Source organism: Coturnix japonica, chromosome 11, assembly GCF_001577835.2.
Source record: "Coturnix japonica isolate 7356 chromosome 11, Coturnix japonica 2.1, whole genome shotgun sequence".
NCBI classification, from domain to species: Eukaryota; Metazoa; Chordata; class Aves; order Galliformes; family Phasianidae; genus Coturnix; species Coturnix japonica.
The window spans coordinates 17,557,594-17,575,874 of NC_029526.1; the positions used below are offsets into that span (position 1 = coordinate 17,557,594).

Genomic DNA, 18,281 nt, shown 5'->3' on the forward strand with positions numbered 1-18,281 from the left:
AGATGAGTGGGGAGCATGAGGCATGGAGCACAGCAGTAGGAGGAGACTGTGGCCGCAGTGTCTGATGGTCAGCAGCATGAAACTGACCCTGGGGCCAGGGCTGGACTCTTCATGGTCTGAGACTGAGATGGGCACAGGTGGACTTGGCCCCATGCTGGCTCTGGGTGGACAGAAGAGCTGTGTAGGGAGCAGGCCTAGAGCTGCATAGCACCCATGCATGGCCCAGCATGGCACACAGCCTGCCCTGACAGCAGCATTGCTGGTGTTGTGGCCGGACGGGCTGGCTTCAGGGCACTGCAGGACATTGGGGCTGGCAAACACCCTCAGCAGGTGTCCAACACCCCTGGCACAGTGGGACACATGGCATAGGGATGCTGCTCCCTCTGACATCTGGTCTGTGGTCCCGAGGATAGGGAGATGCCGCCAGCAGAGCTCAGCACTGCTTCAGAGCGGGACTAACACTCACAGCATGGCCAGCACATTGGGCAGGTGGGGGAGTTCTGCTGCAAACCCCAAGAAATAGGGTGATTCCTAGGAAAGCTACAGGTGTGGAAGTCATTTCAACCAGCGTTTGAGATCTAAGGCTGCAAAGTAAACCTTCTATAGAAGGAATGCCTTTTGGAAATAGCGCAGAGAAAGAACAGTAAGAACTCAGCAGTTATACAGATGTGGGAAAACTGTGAAGCTCTTTGAGTATGACATCTAATTTACAATCTGGATGGCAAGAGAACTTATGGAAGTGAGAGGAGGCAAAGATGAATTACATTTGTAATATATGTATTAAGTTAATGACTGGACTTGCAGAGAACTGCACTTACAGAATGAAGTCTACAGGGAGATGCTTATATCCCCAGTACTTTACAATAATTTAGCAAGATCAGAGTAGGATATGATTGTGACATTTCTGGTGTCTGACTTGGGGAAAAGGTAAGGGTGGTTTCTCTGTTTCTGCTTATACGTCGTTAGATTGTTATTTATGCTTCTAACTTTCCATACAGCAGAAACTTATCTGCTAGTGTTTTGAAATATACATTAAAGACTTGTAATCAAAGAAAGCTATTAATAATTAATTTTTCATCTTTCCTAGCAGATTCTTCTTTTTTCTTTCTTTTAAGTCTGAAAGGGCTATTCTTCCTGATAGGACCCCTCAAAGCTCTTGTGAACTGAGGCATTGAAACCAGTTTGTGCCTTCAGTGAAGGTGGTTTCAGTCCACTTGAAGTTATTGTGCCTCCATGATAACAAGATCTGCAGTCTGCCATTGACTGCGGTAAAGCCAGTGCCAGAAGTTGTTCATCTTTTTGACAGAGCTCTCAGCAATCAAATTCACACCTGTGCAACACAAGCCAGGACTGTCAGCAGCTGTCTGAAATCTGGCATTACGTTTTGCCCATTGGCCACACCTGCTGGCTTTGATGAAGGTTTTGCTGTAAAAATTGCTTGTAGCAAATATTTCTTCACTTGCTTGTTTCTGTTCCAGACATGGATGCTGGATTTTGAGTGTAAGCCTGTTAAGTCTTTCGCCCATACACTATCATCAAGATTTAATCCTCAAACCTCCAGATTCCAGTCCAGACTACTTCTATTTTTATTACATGAAGAAGTCCATTTCTCAGTATATGTAGGCCAGCATGAAAAACGTAATCGTGGATTTCTTTACGTTCCTGAAGTATAGGCATATTACAGTTACTGCTGGATAAAGTGCAGAGGAAGCAGCTGAAAATGCGTGGAGAGTTAGGCCAGTGCATCCAGCTTTCAGTCAACTTTATTTTGTTGCAGTATAGTGGGAGGCACACTAAAAAATATCAGGGCTGCTGTTAGCTGTCTGAATTTAAAGAAGCACCTTAATATGGAGAAGTTCCCAACCAGTCAGGATCTAATTACATGCTTACTGGTCCCACCTAGGATCAGTCATGCTCCCATTTATCATCTCTGGCAAAAACCTCATTGACACCTGAGGTGCAGCAATGCTCTCCAGTCATCCTGTCTTACAGATGCCTCACTGTGGGCAGAATTGGCACTTAGACTGGGAATGTGGGCTTGTTCCTTGTCAGCCATCCAGCACATGCATGGAATAAGGCTGAGGAAACAACCGAGACTTACCTGCAGGGACAGCAGTGCATGCAGACAGCCTGTCTTCCTCACTTCTGAGATCTGAGTATCTGTCTTCCCTGCTTTAGTATTAATTCTGTTGGTATTTCTGTGGTTGGCTGTTTTTATTGGTGGATCTTAAGACGGGAAATTGTTTTCTTTGTTCTACCCTGACCTAGAACAGAGCAGCCATCAGCAGCACCACCTACACCAAGCATGGAGCCATGGAGAGTACAGGGACAACACAGCAGATCTTTATGGAACTGCACGTTTTTAAGGTGCTCAGTGTTTTAAATACTATATTGCACCTCAGAATCTCTTTTAGTGTCCCAGCTTCCTGTGGAGATTTGTACCACACTCAGTTCTTTACAGCCAGGTGGGATATTCCATGCAATCTGCTTCCTTTTAGAATATGAAAGAAGTGTGTTTCTTTAAAGGCACCTTTCACTCTTTCTGCACAAACTGAAATTGCAGTTTATCCTTCTGCCTTGGTTGAACCCTGAGAGATTACACCTGAGTGTCAGTTCCTTCTCTACCTGCTAATTTTCAAGACATGTCTACCTATTGCAATGCTAAAACTGTTAGGAAAAAAAAAGGAGCAGAAAAAGCTGAAAAAACATACGCTTATTTTATAAAGCAAAGAACTGAAAACAACAAAAATAATGTTAAAATTTCTAATTTGCCAACTAAAGATGCTGATGGTAGATGAAGGAGACACATGGGGTAGCAAAAAGAATTTTGCCCGTCTTGTGACAGAAAAGGCAGTTTTACGTGACTGCAGGCTTTTGAGTTACAGCTTCAAATCACAGTTCGGTACAGTCTTCATTTGGCAGTAAAAATAAATAAGTCAGATGAAAATTTAGGAAGGGTATTGCACAGCTCTGCTACATCAGCCTCTTCTAAACACAGAAGCGATGCCACGTATGCCCTGTGAGATGCACGGCTCCACCTCCAGCCATGGCAGCTGAGATGCTGCCCAGGAGGAGTCCGCAGACACTGCAGCTATGGCAGCAGGCTGCCCCTGCAGAGGGCACAAGGTGATTCCTTGTACTTGCCGAGTCTCTGACACTTGTGCTCTGGTGGTTGGCCACCCGTTCTTCATTCTGAGATGATAATTATGTGTTATTTCACTAATTTGTAACTTTCCCTGCCTTTCTTTCAATATTTTTTTTTTTTTAAATGCAGCATTTAGTCAGGTCCTCTAAGTATTTCCATTAAGTGACTGAGAAATGCTCCAATATTACTGGAGTTCCCGGTTCTTCCTTGAAACCTCCTGTGATAGATCCAGGTCATAAAGGAAGCATATGACAGAGCTGTAAGTAGGAGCTGAGCCTTTTGACCTCCACTGGGCATACAAGACTGTCTGTTTTCAAAGGCAATGTGCTGCTTGCTTTGCTACACGGTACTGGAGGACAATACTTTATTGCAAGCCATTAAAACCAGGCCGGACATAACTGTGCTGTGGTCTTGTGTCCGCTTTTACCATTCTCACATATAAGCCTATGCTCAACTTCACAAGCTGCTATCCTACTGGAGGTAACTAAACATTTGCTGCAGGAATTCAATGCAAACTCTTGATGTACCTTATGCTGCTTTTCTGCTGCAGACAGAATAGAGGGGATTACCACCTGACCTGCTCTTGTTCAAGAGCATGTGCTGACTATGAATCACAAAGGGTCGAACTCTTTAGGAATCCACCTCACCTCTTGAGAGCAAGTCATTTCAGCGTCCTTCTGCAAACAGAACTGATTATTTCTCAGGCGTGAATGAAACTGTGGGAGCCCTTTGCTAGATGGCAAGTACTATTTTGGACCAGTCTTTCATGGTGTTTTGTAATAGTATATCAACCTGATTCTCTGCATTTATTTATGAAAGTAAATGGAGGCTGGGAATCAACTTTGGAAAGCTTTTGGTGCTAATGCAGCACTGCTTCTAGAATGGTTACTTGCGTGATACTTCTAACAAGATGAATCAGCAGAAGCACAGAAGGCAGCATGCCAAAATGTTTCCTGTCTTGTTCTGTTGGCTCTTATGTGCAAATTTCATAATAGCAGTGGAGAAGGCAGATATGACAACAGCTTTCAAATATGAAGAAGCTGCTGCCAGGGGGAAGGGAATAATCTCTTTTCTTTGTTTAAGAAGTAATGGCTTAAATAGCAGCTAGGTTAGATCAGTTGCCCTGAACCTGGAGTTTGTAAACCCCTGGGGATCCTTCGAAGGCTCTCTGGTCCATCTGGCTCTAAGTGTTAGCAGACAGGGGCTTTTAACAACTCCAGAGTAATCATTCATTTTGTGATATTTTTATATGTAGATTTTTGTTGTTATCTCCATGGACAAAGCTGAATGTATGCAGACAAGTTCTCGAGTAACCTAATCTGAGAGGGCTGGCTTTGAGGAGAAGGCTGAACTTGGTGACCTCTGGAGGTCCCTTCCACCCTAAATTATCAGTGACTTTTGTATTATGTGTTTCCTGAGAGCTCAGAGATGTTGTTTTGTAAGAGGGGAGAGACCAGTTTTAGGCCTTCTTTGTACAGATCCCCCAGTGGTGCTGGGATTGTGTGGCTCCTGGTGTGAGTCTTTGCAGTCCTACAAAGGTTGCACTGACTTCTAACGACTATTTAGATCTCCATAAGCCAGGACATATTAACTGGACCAGCCTCTTCCTCTGTTCTGTGGCAGGGGCACAGTACCACAAGCCTCAATTGACATTGTACGTGGGAGTGCATGAAAAAGAAATGAAGGTTCAAGACAAACAACAGCAGTGAAACCTTGGTGGCTTTAAGCTGAAAGAATCATCTGAGCCAAGAAAGGGCATTTGAGGAGCTGGAATACTTTCAGACCAGACACATGTAATTCCAGCTCCAAAGAAAAGGCTTGAATGTGCTGAATGTGAGTGTTGCAGGAAGATATTTGCACTGTTTTCTAGGAATTTATTCCCTGGCAGCTAGGTTAGGAAGAAAAGGAAGAGTTATTTATTCCTCAGCCATCTGTAGTCCTTGACTGGAATCCCACATTTCCAATTGCATCACCATTCCCTGTACTCTGTACCCACAAGGAAGTGGAAGCCACTGCCAGAACTGGGAGCAGCTGAAGCATTAAGCATTTCCTCCCACCTTACTCTGGTTTATCCTTGGTGTTTCTTTGCTTTCTATTTCATGATCTTGGTATAGCCTTGACCATAGAGACCTCTAGGACTCTCGTGGCAAGGTGAAACAACAGCATACTAAACTATGGCATAAGTCTGAGAAGATTTTTTCAGGGACTGAAGCCATTGATTACATGAGCTCCTTTTTTTTCCCAATGTCTATCCTTTATGTGCTTTTCTTTGGTCTAAAGGGGAGGAGGGGGACAGTGGGCTTTAACAGCAGCTTCTGAAATTGGCTTTCTTCTTTCTAGCAAGTATAGGTGATACATCCCCAATATCTCCTAAGAGAACATTGATCATTTTCTATTTGGAAGCTTTTGTGTAATAACACTGTTACTGAAGACAAGCTCAGGGATGTTTATTGAGTCACCATCTGCCAGAATAAGGTCCCAGATGTTCTCCATGATGACAGAAGCATAGAGCCTGTCCCACTGCACATGAAGCCTCGTGCTCCCCAGAACCAGATGGGGTTCTCTTTCTAAATGTGATGTTTGAATCTCTGCTCAGAGATTGCAGTGTTAAAACCAACAGGCGACATGACAGCCATACATCACATTAGCAAAGGAGGACTTACTTCCATGTGCTCTGCTAGGAGGCAGTGGTTCTGTGGGGCACGTGCCAGGTGCTTCAAGAGCATCCTGTAGCTGTGTATATGGCAGGACAGGCAGAAGGGACATGCTAAGCAGTAGCCTCACTTGTAGACTTCTGGAGTGACAAATATTCCTCAAAGGAATCTGTTGAAGTAAAATAAAGCCCTCTCAATGTACATAGGGAATGTATATAACAAAATATCTGAAGTGTCTGTATATTTTCTGTATTTGATACCCGAAAACATGAAAATAGGGGATAGGTACTTTCAGAGCTGTAGAATGATAGATAGTAGACAACAACTTGTCTCAAAACACACTGAAAGATGTTTGTATTCCAACTGATGTATGTCAGATATTGGACAACAGAGTACATGTTTTTGTGGAGATGTCACCCAGCTGGACTGTTGAGCCTTTGGTAATGCACTTCATGCTACTTGAGACTAGATAGTGCTTTTAATCCCAAGGACATATGAGAAAGCTTTACATTTCAGAGGCTGTCTGTTCGCTAACCATCCTCCCAGGGAAGTTTTCCCCTGCAGCTCCACAGCCTTTGGGAGTCACATGGCTGCAGCAAACAAGCGGAAGTAAGGAGATTTCATTCAACAGTGCTTGTTTTTCAGTCAACTCAAAATCCACCAAAATGCTGAGTGGGAGGAGGAGAGTCAGGAAAGGAAAAGAATATCTGGAGCTATGAATGCTGAAGGGTGCCTAGAGGCAGGGGTTAAAGGCAGCTGGAGGAGCAAGGAAACGCAGAGGGAATATGGAATAGAAAATTGCATTGAAGCCAGGGTCAGTGAGTTATGTCCTGAAGTGGTGTGTTTTGATGGCCCAGTGGAGCTGAGCTAGTTGGACATGAGCACAGCACTGTACTCTTCAGGAAAAGAGATGAGGTCTGGTCAGGAGCAGACCTCCGTATCCTGCTAAGGGACTTGCCTATGGAAGGGAGGCAAGCTCCTTGATACATGTAACCCTAAGCCAAGTCTGTTCAATGGCTTTAGAGTTGTCGGTAAGGAGAGCAATAGAGTAACAGTAGCTAAAATCACTGAGGTAAAGAAAACTTTGGGGGTGGAGAGATACGGGAGCTGAACTGCAAGGAGAACTTAGAATGGAGTTTTCATTTACCAGTTCAGATGGTCTTGTCGTAGTTTAATCATGCACTTAAGCTTAAGGATTCTTGCTCTGCTCCGTAACTGGTGAAGCTGGGGAAGACAGGAAGGGTCCCACCAGCACAGGACAGTGCTGGAACAAATGGAGCAGTCTGATTCTTCCATCAGACTGGTGGCAGTGCCCTCTGGAAGGTACCACACTTGCCTGTAGGGATCCCCGAAGATAATAGGCTCTGTGCTCTCCAGAGAGGGACTGCTGCAAACAAGTCATCTGGAACTAATGGGTTTTGTGCCTTTGATTGGACTGTGCTTTTCTGTATACATCCTTTGTCAGCCTAGAGGTCTGCTGAGATCCAAACCATGCTGTAATTATTTCCACACACAACAGCAAAGGTTGCTCTTCAAACCAAAATTTTGTCTGATGTACCTTCCCAGGCAAATAAACTTGAATAATTACTGGTTTTTAACAGTGAAGAGATGGAACTCATGTTTCAGAGGATAAAAATCTACAATCTTATCCAAATACACAAAGAACAGCTGGCAAAATGAAGGTTTTTTTCTACAACTTAAACAGAATCTGTCCTAACCAAGCCTGGCTGGTTCTCAGCCTGCATACACCTCTGTCAATTTAATATGGTTCTTCAGAGGGACTGCATTTGAGAGCAAAGAGGCAGCAGTTACGTTCTGTCTCCTCTCTCTGTATGGATTCTCCCCTCATTGTCTCAGCAGACAACACTTTGGCTTGCAGCATTGGAGGGTGATATCTAGTGCAGTGACCATCAGAGGAGTGGGATCTGTGGTGGCAGATTTTTGGAGCAGGTCTAGATCCTGCTGGCTTGCAAGAAGGGTAAATTCTAAAGTGTCACAAATGCTGAGACCATGTGGGAGCTTCAGCCATCTTACCAGACTTGAAACTGTGAAAACAGCTATAGGAATCAGCTTTGAAACAATCAAAGTTATCAGCTCATCCTACATTAGAAATAATTTCTAGGTCTTGGGCTGGACCCAGAAAAGTAAAAGTAGTGTGAAGTGACTTTAACTGTGTCTCCACTAGTAATAAAGCAGCACTGTCCTCCAAATTAATATGACCGATGTCTGTATGCTATTGAGAAATGAGGAATGTCCTTCCAAATAGTATGAAGTGCACACAGTAATAATAGTAATAACAAAGGGATTGCTGTCTTTCTGGGATACAAACTACTTGTTCCTCTTAGAAAGCCTTTATAAATGTGAGGTATCTGCCATCACTCCGAACAGGGAAGCTGGTGCCTGGGGTATCTGCACCTTTTTTGTCTGTGAGAGAAGGAAAGAGCTTTGTGCAGAGCAGAATCTCAGTCTGAATCACAGACTGTAGTTTTGATGGAAATGGAAGAGTAGATGCAGTGAAAAACTGAAGAGGGAAGTGCCCTGAACTCCAGAATTCCCGCACTTCCTATTAATAGATCTGTGTTTAAAATAATGTGAAAAATTAAATCTCTCTGAGGCATTGAATCATGTGCGTTCCCACGAGTGCTCGGCATGTGTCTGTGNCTCCACATCTCTCACCAGATATTGTCCCTCCTGTGTTGGCTCCAGGCTTGAGTTGCAGTAGGAACCTCGTTGGTTCTTGCAGCATCTCAGCTTTGGGGATTGATAGCTGGCCTGGTGGCTCATGAAACATTTGTGTTCTCCATACTTTATTAGTCACTGACAGACTCATTGTTTATAACTTACTTTTCAGCAAGCAGTTTGCGACTCATCGCCCTGCTTGCTTTATAGTCTATAAATATTTAATTCTTTAATAAACTGCTTATATGTAATATCAAATGACTGATGCACTTCTTTCCACTCTTCAGCAGTGCAAAGACTTGCAAAACAGTCTTTTTTTTTTCTTTTTTCTTTTTGAATACCAATATGTTTCATAAATTCTTGATTTCCTTTTCTAAATAGCAGTTTCTTCCGGGTGCTCAGTACAGGGACAAGCAGAGCAACGGTTCTTGTGGCATTATAACTGCTACCCCTTTCTAAAGTCTCCATGGGGAGATTCACTTCACAGCGGCCACAGATTTGCAATCAGGAGTAGTTTGGGACAGCAGCAGTCATATTTCACAGCTGTGCATGTTAAAGAGCAGCAGCAGCCTGCACGGCCAGAACAGCCCTCCAGAAGCTGTGTGAAAGCATCCTTGGTAGTACGCAGAGCAGAGTGGGCATCTCAGGGTATCACTGCTTCTTGTTGCATGCTGCATCACCACTTCTCTTCTTCACACATGTTGCTTATATGGTACAACCTATGTTTCTTTTTCCATCTGTAGTCTCCTTCCTGCTACCTATAGAAAGAGTGGCCAATGGGATCTACTGCACTGGGGTCAGAAAGCCATTGGTATGGGTGGATGGGGTGGAGGTGATCAGCTTGGGTCACTGCAGCAGCTCAGTGCCTTGCAGCAGACAGGCTCGTGGCTACTCTCTGAGGTCTGGCTGGCTGACATACCAGTTGCATTCTGTCAGGATGGTAACATGTCTCAGCCTTCAAGAGTGCTGTGTGGTCACGGACAAGTTCTTCATTTCTAACCCTAAGTCAGGCTGATGGTCAGACTTTCCCTCTTGCCTTGAATTTTTGCACTTTTTCAGCTGTGAGCAGAGAGAGGCTGAATTTTCCCAGGTGGCTTTACAGATGGGAGTGTGCATGTGCATTACAAATGCATCTATGTAGATGCAGGAAGGAACTTGATTCAGAGGACTAATAGATGAGATCATAGTTATGAATCTTCAAGCAGCATTGGGCAGCAGTCCCCCTTTCCTATGGGTCACTGCATCCTCTGCCCATTAGTCCTTAGATGAGAGCCTTATCCTTCCGTCTGAGGTTCTTGGTTCTCCCTTACTGGTAGAGCCTGCCTGAAGACCTGGTAGCTGTTTGCTCAGGACTCCTCAGCTTGCTTTGAACAGATACTCGTACCACATCCCTGTCAGACACTATTAAGAGGCAGAGAAACCACCCCAGTCTGGCAGCTGGAGATCTGCTCTGTAGTGTCTCTAGTTACTGGTGACACCTGCATGTGTTCACAGGATGGGAGGAGAGGACAGTTCCTCTGAGAACAGGTCCCATCTGCAAGTCTTTATTTTCCATACTGCCTGTTCTCTTTTCATTTGTAAAGCCATGGTCATTCTCTGGAGATCGAGTCTGGCAGAAATGTGAGCATTTCTCACAGCATGGGTGTTGCAGAGACTGAAGAGGGTGTGAAGGCAAAGCCTTTCAGGATCTGTGCACGGCAGGCACACAGGCAGGCCTCCCTAATGTCCTTTGCTAACATCAGTAGGCTGCAATGAGGGTGTTGTTGTTCTGTGATAGCCCATTAAATCTTTGTTAAGCCTAAGTACATGCAAGACTGATTCAAAAAAGAATTCCTAGCAGAGCACAGAGCTGCCAAGAGGTCCTTCTCCATATGCACGCATTTATGTGTTAAAAATATCAAGTGATAATTATTACCTTTCTGAGAAAGAAGCTGGTGACGGAGGATCACAGAATCACAGAATGGCTTAGACTGGAAGGGTCCTTAAAGATCATGTAAGCCAAATGCACCTGCTGTGGACAAATCAGGCTGCCAAGGGCCCCATCCCTGGCCTTGGGCTCATCCAAGGATGGGGCACCCACAGCTCTCTGGGCAGCCCATGCCAGGACTTCACCACCTCTGGGTAGAAGATTTTTTCCCAACAACTGACCTGACTCTCCACTCTTTTAGTTTAAAGCCATTTACCATTGTCCTATGACTCTTCTGCTGAAGAGTATACTTCTCCTCAAGTACTAGGAGGTGTCTTCTTTTCTCCAGGCAGAGGAAGCATAATTCCCACAGCGTATCTTCATAGGAGATATTCTCCATCCTCTAATCATCTTTGTGGCCTTCCTCTGGACCTGCTTCAACAGCTCCACATCCTTCTTGTGCTGGGAGCCCCAGGCCTAGATGCAGTGCTCCAGGTGGGGTCCCACAAGAGCAGAGCAGAGGGGACAGTCCCCTCCCTGCCCCACTTCCATCCCCCTGCTAATACTGCCCAGGAACCATGAATCACTATCTGCTAGATCTGTCTCCTCTTCAGTATCCTGATGGCACACATGGCTGGGAGCAGCCCTGCCTCAGGCTGGCATGCCTGTGCTGGAGGCACAGAGCAGCGGGACAGGGCATGGGCACTGCATCACTGCTGCTGTCCCTGAAGCAATGCACAGAAGCCTGCCATGAGCCAGCAACAGCATCTAAACACCAACACACACTGCTGTGTTGTCACTTTACCTGCAAGGCTGTCTTTGGGCTCCTCCTTTGTTAGTGAAGCGTGGCACTTAACACATTCTCCCTCCGCTTCCTCTTCCTGTCCCCCTCCCACTGTGTATATCACTGAAATTTCTGAATGGAAGCAGGGAATGGTGTAGGCACCGAGCTCCTGGTCCTCAAAGAGTCGCCAGGCAGAGAGCATGCCTGGTGCCCCAGCTTAAGTATGAGTAATGATAAATAAGTAAATCATGCAGTGGGCTGTGCTATTCCCTAATGAGCCTGTTTGTCCCAAGCGCTGCGCAGAAAACACTCTTCTCCTTGGCAATAACCTTTCTGCGTATTAACATTATGCGTGTATTCATGTGACTTCCTCTGCTTCACCACCACCTCCTTCAACTGATTTAAATAAAAATAATTTATGTGGACATTCCTTCAGTCAGGATTCTCCCCTCCCCCCCCCCAATAATATATCGTTGATGCTGTGCACCCAAATGGGGTCGTTATGCTTTCGCATATCATTATAAAGAATTATAAAGAACAACAGCGACATCTGCATGTGCTGCAGCGCTACAGAGATGGGCAAAAATAGAGAAAACAAACCCCAAATGAGCTCCGAGCTTGTCTGGCTCTGTCTTTCCTCCGTGCTTTTGCCACTACCATGGACGAAAGTAATTGTACAGTGTAATCACATCACGGCTCATCTGAATATTCATAACCGAGACAAAGACTTGGAGGAGAAGAAACGCGGGGGAGGGAGAAGGAGGAAAATTTAAATATAAAACAGCATTTCATTTTGAAGCAAAGTTGCGCACTCAGCTCAAGAGGTCATCTCGATATCAATATTGTCTGTCTGTCCGCCATTCAAAACCAGTGGGCAGCAGCAGCATCGCGTGGGCAGCCCCCCTCCATTGGGAAAGAAAATAGAGCAAAACAACAAACAGCGATAGAAATGCCCCCAGCAAAAGTGATATTTGAAGAGTCGCCAACGGTGGCTAACCAGCTGCTGTTTTACCACGAAAGAAACAGTCTATTGAGGGAGCTTTATAAAGACCCCAATTAATATGTTGCGCATGTATAAGATCTACAAAGAGCCCACTGTGTTCCTCCCCCCGCAACCACTACCACCTCATTCCTATCGGTGCCAGTGGAGAAGGATCTGAGCTACCAAATAATTGATAATCTCTTCACCCCTCTCCAAAATAAAGAGAGAAGAAAAACAAACAGAAGAGGCAACTGCTTGCTAATTAATGTGTAAATTACCGCTGGTTCCATCCTCCTTTTTATCTTCAAAAAGAAACAGAAAAGCAAGAGAAAGAGAAATATAATCCCCATCTTAATGTACATGTTGTCTTCATTTCTTTTGTTTTACTCTGGTATCCTTTACTAATATTAACCAAGAAGTGTGGTGTTTGTCGAAGCCGCAGCTGGCTCTGCCAGTCCGCTCCCCAAAGGGCTCCTATTTCCATTCCACTGGAGCTTATATTCCTTTAAATGTCTAGCGCAGCATCGTTTACCCCTTTCTAATACATCACCCTGCTGAAATTAGAAGAATCCAGGGTTATATCCAACTTCAAAGGTTTCCAAGACACCATCATTTTAGAAAAAGTAGAAGACAGACCATGGAGCAAGTGCCTGCTTTTGAAGATAGGCATCACAGGGACCTTCCTCCCTCTGTCTCTTTCTCGCTCTCCCTCTCTCTCCCCCCAACTTTGTACCTCTCCAGCTCTGAACGTCCCGCGCTAACGCAGCTTAATGATATGCAAATGAAATATGCATAAAACCATTCTACTGTATGATGATTAAACACTGGAGACATTAACAGCCGACACTCCGCTGTTTGACTACAATGATCTTTCCCGAATATCCACTTTGATTGCGGAGTTATGGAAACCCATAGCAGTTGGCAGAGAGAGAGAGAGGGAAGGGAAGGAAGGAGAGATGCGGGGACGCATCACCCATCTCTGCATTTATCCCACTCCAGGAGACGTTTCCCCCCCTTTGTACTGCGTTCCTACTGCTGTCTTTTGTAATCCATCCATGCGGTCGCACCAGGGCGATTAACGGGAAAAAAAACCTCTTTTCTCTTAATGTTTCAAAGCTCATTAGCCAAACGATTATTCCTCATTAACAGCGAAAGCTCATTCATTAACAGAAAAAATATGCCCAAAAGATGCCAGCGCTGTTAATCCCGAGCCCTGTAGCTGGGCTGTAAATCCCATGCTAGTATTTTCCATGCAGAGGGGAACCTCGCCAATCCACAAGAAAAACCAACATCGACAACAAAAAAAAACAACCAACAAAACAAACAAAAAAACCAGCAAAAAGAAAACATTTTGAGTGTTTTGTAAAATCCGCAAGAGAGGCAATTAATATTCCCGCTGTGTGACTTTATTTTTTGTCTCTCCCTTTTGTTTCCAGTGCCCTTCCCTGGCTCAGCGCCCGGTGCCAACAGAACACCTTGCAGGATCCTCAGCAGCGCAGACAACACAACGTAAGTAGCCAGCTGTCCCTTGACGCCCTCTTCCAAAAGCCCTCCGGCCCCTGCAGAGTGTGTGCGGCTCTTTCCCTCGCTCGCCCTCCGGAGTGCCACCTGGGTTTCACAAGTAGCACCTTCCAAATCTCTCTGTCTTCAAGTTTGTGCATGTCTGTGTGGCATCCCTCCTCCTCCTTCACTCCTATAGTAGATCTTGCAAAGGGCTTCAGATCGGCCCCATTCATCTCCCTGGTGATAGCAGTGAATGTAGATAAATCTCTGACTGCCTGCTTGCTGCTGGAGTATGATTTTTATTTTGTCTTCCGTGTATACCTAGGTCAAAAAGTGGGATGTATGCTCACATTGTGTGGATGCATGTGTGTGTGTGTGTCTCTGCATGTGTGTATGTGTGTGAATGTGTCTCTCCCAAGCGCACAAACATACATCTCCTCACATGTGTGCGTACATATATTACACACGTGCACACAAATATACATCCTCACACACGTATGTGTGCACGCAGTACGCACACATCTCCGCACACACGCGCGCACACACACACATCTAATCTGCAATTATCTGAGGCACTGTGTGCATGTGTGTATGTGTGTCCATACGCACACTGCTCTGTGTGTGTGTATGTGCATACACAGGCATCTCGCTATCTACAAACATTCCCTCTCCTCCCAGCAGAGGCTGTGTGCAACTGTGATCCTGCCCTATGACAGCAGTATTCCTTCCTTCCCTCGGAGTGCTGTTTGGAGACCTTCGTGCTCCCCTCTCGGGTCCCTCCCGAGCTGCAGGGCTGGCACCTCTCCCTTGGCTTGTCCGAATGGTGAATGGCACCGTCCGTCGCCCACGTTGGTGCAGCCTCAGATGGCACTTCTCTCTGGATGTCGGCTGCTCCCTTTTGTTTGTTGTTGCCCAGGCTGGGTGTGGTGGGGCTTTTTTTGGAATTAATTGTAAACGAACCTGAATGGCAAACACAACAGCTTGCGAAAAAAGAGGAAAGGAAAAAAAACAAACAACAAAAAAAAGGAAGCCCCTCACAAACGCCTTCTGCTGCGACAGATGCCCATGTTGCCCCTGGCACAGAAAGCGGGCACAAGGGGGTTGTTGCTGAGCTTTTTTCTTTTGCCATCTTTATTGTCCGCGTTGCTGTTTTCCCTTTATTTTTGAAGCCTCCAAGATGCCGGCCTCGGCGTGGAGCGGCGCGGTGTCATGGCGGAGACGACGGCCTTTGTCTCGCGGGGTGTGAAAGCATCCGTTGTGCTGGCTCCACTGCGGCAGAATGACGTTCAAGGGGGAAACGTGCTGGAAGCCGGCGCGCTGTGCCCATAGCCGAGCGTGTCCAAGGCAGGGCTGGCGGCGGAGAGCCTCGTCTGTAATCCTGGCACTCGCGCCTCTGCTCGCTGCGCGCCGCTTGCTCCTGGGGGTCTGGATAATCTCCCTTAGCGTTACCGCACTGTCTGGCCCGCGCACAGGGCCCCCGTAACATATACCCGCTGCCGTTATCACACGGAACTGTGGCGTTGCCACTGAATGGATGGCACTGTGCCAACTCTTCTGCCATCCGCCCTTGCAGCTTTTTTTTCTTCCCTCCTCCCTCCCTCTCTCCCCTCCTCCTCCTCCTCCCGTCGACTTGACGTTAATTAACACACGGGTTAATTGATTTTAAAAGCTGAAGAATTACAGTTAACTTTTCCCACAGGGTACAGCCGCCTGGCACGGCGCTGCCTCTCGTGCGGTGCAGGGGGGCAGGGATGCGCCCGCAGCAGAGCTGGGTGGCTGCGGAGGCTCTGTCTTTGGAGCACGGCGGAGGGAAGCTGATGTGTGCCCGTCTCATCCTGCCCAAGATGTCACCATCGTGTTTTGCGACAAACGATCCCAATGCTCCCTCCCCTCTGCGCTCGATGGCTGCACGGGCTCTGCTGGAGGGGCAGCAGAAGGGCAGCTCGGCCGCATGGCAGGGCTCCCATCCACGCAAGCTGGAGGTGCTGAGGCGGGGAGCCTGCCCTTTTCTGCTTATCCTGTTTTACAGGGCATTTTTTGTCTCCTCGGTTGGCTCCAATATGTCACTTGGGGTGAAGAATCTCAACCAGGGGAAAGTTAGATGGTCGTCATTACAGGCGGAATACACCATGTGAGGGCTTTGTTTTTTCGCTTTTGCTCTCCCTCGCCCCGGTCTCTGCTGGTGAATGACGGTGCGGTTGGGAGGAGATGCAGCGGGGCTGGGAACTCATCGCTTCCACCTTCTCGTGCTTTCATTTTATTTCATTTTGTTTTTTAAAAGCATGAAGCAAGTGAAGCGACGAGAGGAATCCATTATGCAAATCAGGTCACATTTGCATAATGTCTCATGACTGGAATATGCAAATGAGTTGTATAATTTATGAGTGCCAGTGTCTGTCTAAAAGTGTTTCCCAGAATTTATAAAAAGTGAGACGTGGGGAGGGCAGCTGGGCTCGCTGCCCTGCCAGGAGGGCTCTGCGCTTTCTTTTCAAAGTCTTCCTTCAGACCAGCAGCTGAAATGCTCCTTAATGAGAAGCCAGCCCCCCCTGTTCCACACTGTCCCCCTCATTTTCTTTTCTGCTTCTTGCTTTGCCAAGCCTGGACCTGCTTGCTCTGAACTTCTCCAGGAGGTGATGGACCTGCATGCTGGACCAGAACTCTAAAGCCACGCAGCTGTGAGCCGTCCGCTCCATCCCTGCATCTGTCTGGATGCTTCCCAGCAGGGAGGCTGTGCCTTTCAGTCATGCTGGCTCCATGGGCACAGTGTGCAAGGAGTGGGTGTAGGTGTTTGCTTCCCACAGCACGGTGGAACTGCTGCTCATCCATAACGCACCGCAACCTGTGCCAAGAGACCCACCTTGACCTGCAGAGAGCAGCAAGGTCTGTGCAGGGCTGGCAGTGCCCTGGGAGACTGACCTCAGTCTTCCTGCCCTGAGCAGGCAGAGGCTATTTCAGCACTGAAAAGGTCTCTGGAACACGCTGGAAATGCAGGACAAGTGCCAAGACCGGTGTGGTTTATGTTCGTTCTGCATATTTGGAGACCTCAGGAGCATCCGGAGAACACAGGTAGGCTGTCAGTTCATACGGGGGTGCTGCAGCTCTGAGTCATTTGCACAGGGGGAGAGAGTCAATAATAACACTTGCTCGTGGAAAGCCCCGCTGTGACTGCAGCTGCGGCAAGTTCTTGGTGTGTGTGGGTCAGGGGCTGTCCAAGCAGGGACATCTTTGTGGGGTCCCAGTGCATCAGGTGAGCCATGGGGCTGGGGCAGCTCCATGGTAGGTGTCCTCAGTTCTGAGTCCCAGCTTTGGGAGGCCCCTGAAATGCCTTGTGGGCAAGGAAGTGTGATTTGATTTTCCTGAGAATATGCATTTCAGTTGTAAAAAACACACGTGCTTATCTCTCCGTTTTCAAAGTACTTGTGTGTCTTAGTTACTATCTAAAGTGATGCATGTCTCATTTGCAATCTGTTTCAACAGAAGGTATGTTTCTGTATGGTTTATTTAATAGATGTCTATGCCTGGAGAGTACAGGTCTTGACTCCAGCAGTGTGTGTCATAATGAACTTCTCCAACATAGTGAAATGATTTCATAAACTGTGCACTTACATGCGACTGTGGGATTCCTGGTGTGGGGATACAAAAGGAGCCCCAGCACTAGGCACACAGAGGGCAAAACTGGCACGTCTTCTATTCTGACATACAAAGTGAAAGGCAGCAGCACATTTAGACTCCAAAGCGTGTTCTGCTTACAACTGCTGCACTTTGGTGTCTTTCTCTTGCACTGAAGAAGCTCCGATCCACATTGCTGCAGTTAGTGGATGAGCAGCTGAGTCTGGCATGGAGCTTGTGCAAAGCACTGGCTCAGGGCCACCAGGAATGTCTTGAGTGTCTGTAGGGGCAGCAGGGGTTGGACTTATTGTGAGGAGAGATGGATGGTGGCTTTTGCCAGCTGAAGAGTGCACCTGACAAACTTTTGTTTTCTGCCTGTGCCTTCCAGTGCTTGGTCTCTGGTTCCCCACCTGCTGCATCTGAGGGATTCCCTGCAGCTTTCACTGAATTTCACTGTACCCTGATGGAGTAATGCCATCTGACACACCAATCCATGCTGATGGTGAAATGGCATCTATTTTGCTATTGAAATGTGTTCCTGACCTGGGCTACTTAAGACTCATCATAAGGGAAGAGACTGCTCTACTAGTCTTGTCTGCAGAAGGCCAAGTCTAAGCAAAGATTTAATGTTCTTTACCACATATTTGTTAATGGGAGGAGACCGCAGTTACAATTCTCTACATTGCATTGGACACACTTCTCATTTTCCACTCCTGCATGTTTTCAGTTCCGTAACAACTTGAACTATTGATGCCAGCGTAGTAACCCATGTTCTGAGTTGTCAGCTTCACCCCAGCTTTGTCCACTATTTCGCAGGAAGGATGAGGTGGAGGCAGAGGTCTGAGCGCAGCTTTCTGAACAGTTCCCTGAAGGCACCTGTCTGCCAACAACAGGTGTCAGCCATCAGTGTTGCTTTGCCAGCCTGGGTACGGCTGATGGATGTGCCTGACTTTAAGAACAGTTTGACTGCATGGGGCTTATTTGTAGATAACAACAGTTGTAAGCAAAGTGTGTAAAAT

General features: G+C 46.6%; 1 long non-coding RNA gene across 13 annotated transcripts in view; it reads left to right on the top strand.

Moving 5' to 3' along the window:
- LOC107319466 overlaps nucleotides 1-18,281 on the top strand; it is an 81,694-nt gene that overhangs the window by 36,562 nt on the left and 26,851 nt on the right. For 11 of the 13 annotated variants that reach the window (XR_004308635.1, XR_004308627.1, XR_004308634.1 and 8 more), the window contains one exon: nucleotides 13,587-16,719. This is a non-coding gene — a long non-coding RNA (uncharacterized LOC107319466). The remainder of the gene's footprint in view (nucleotides 1-13,586; nucleotides 16,720-18,281) is intronic. The other 2 variants (XR_004308638.1, XR_004308639.1) reach the window with 2 other exon arrangements.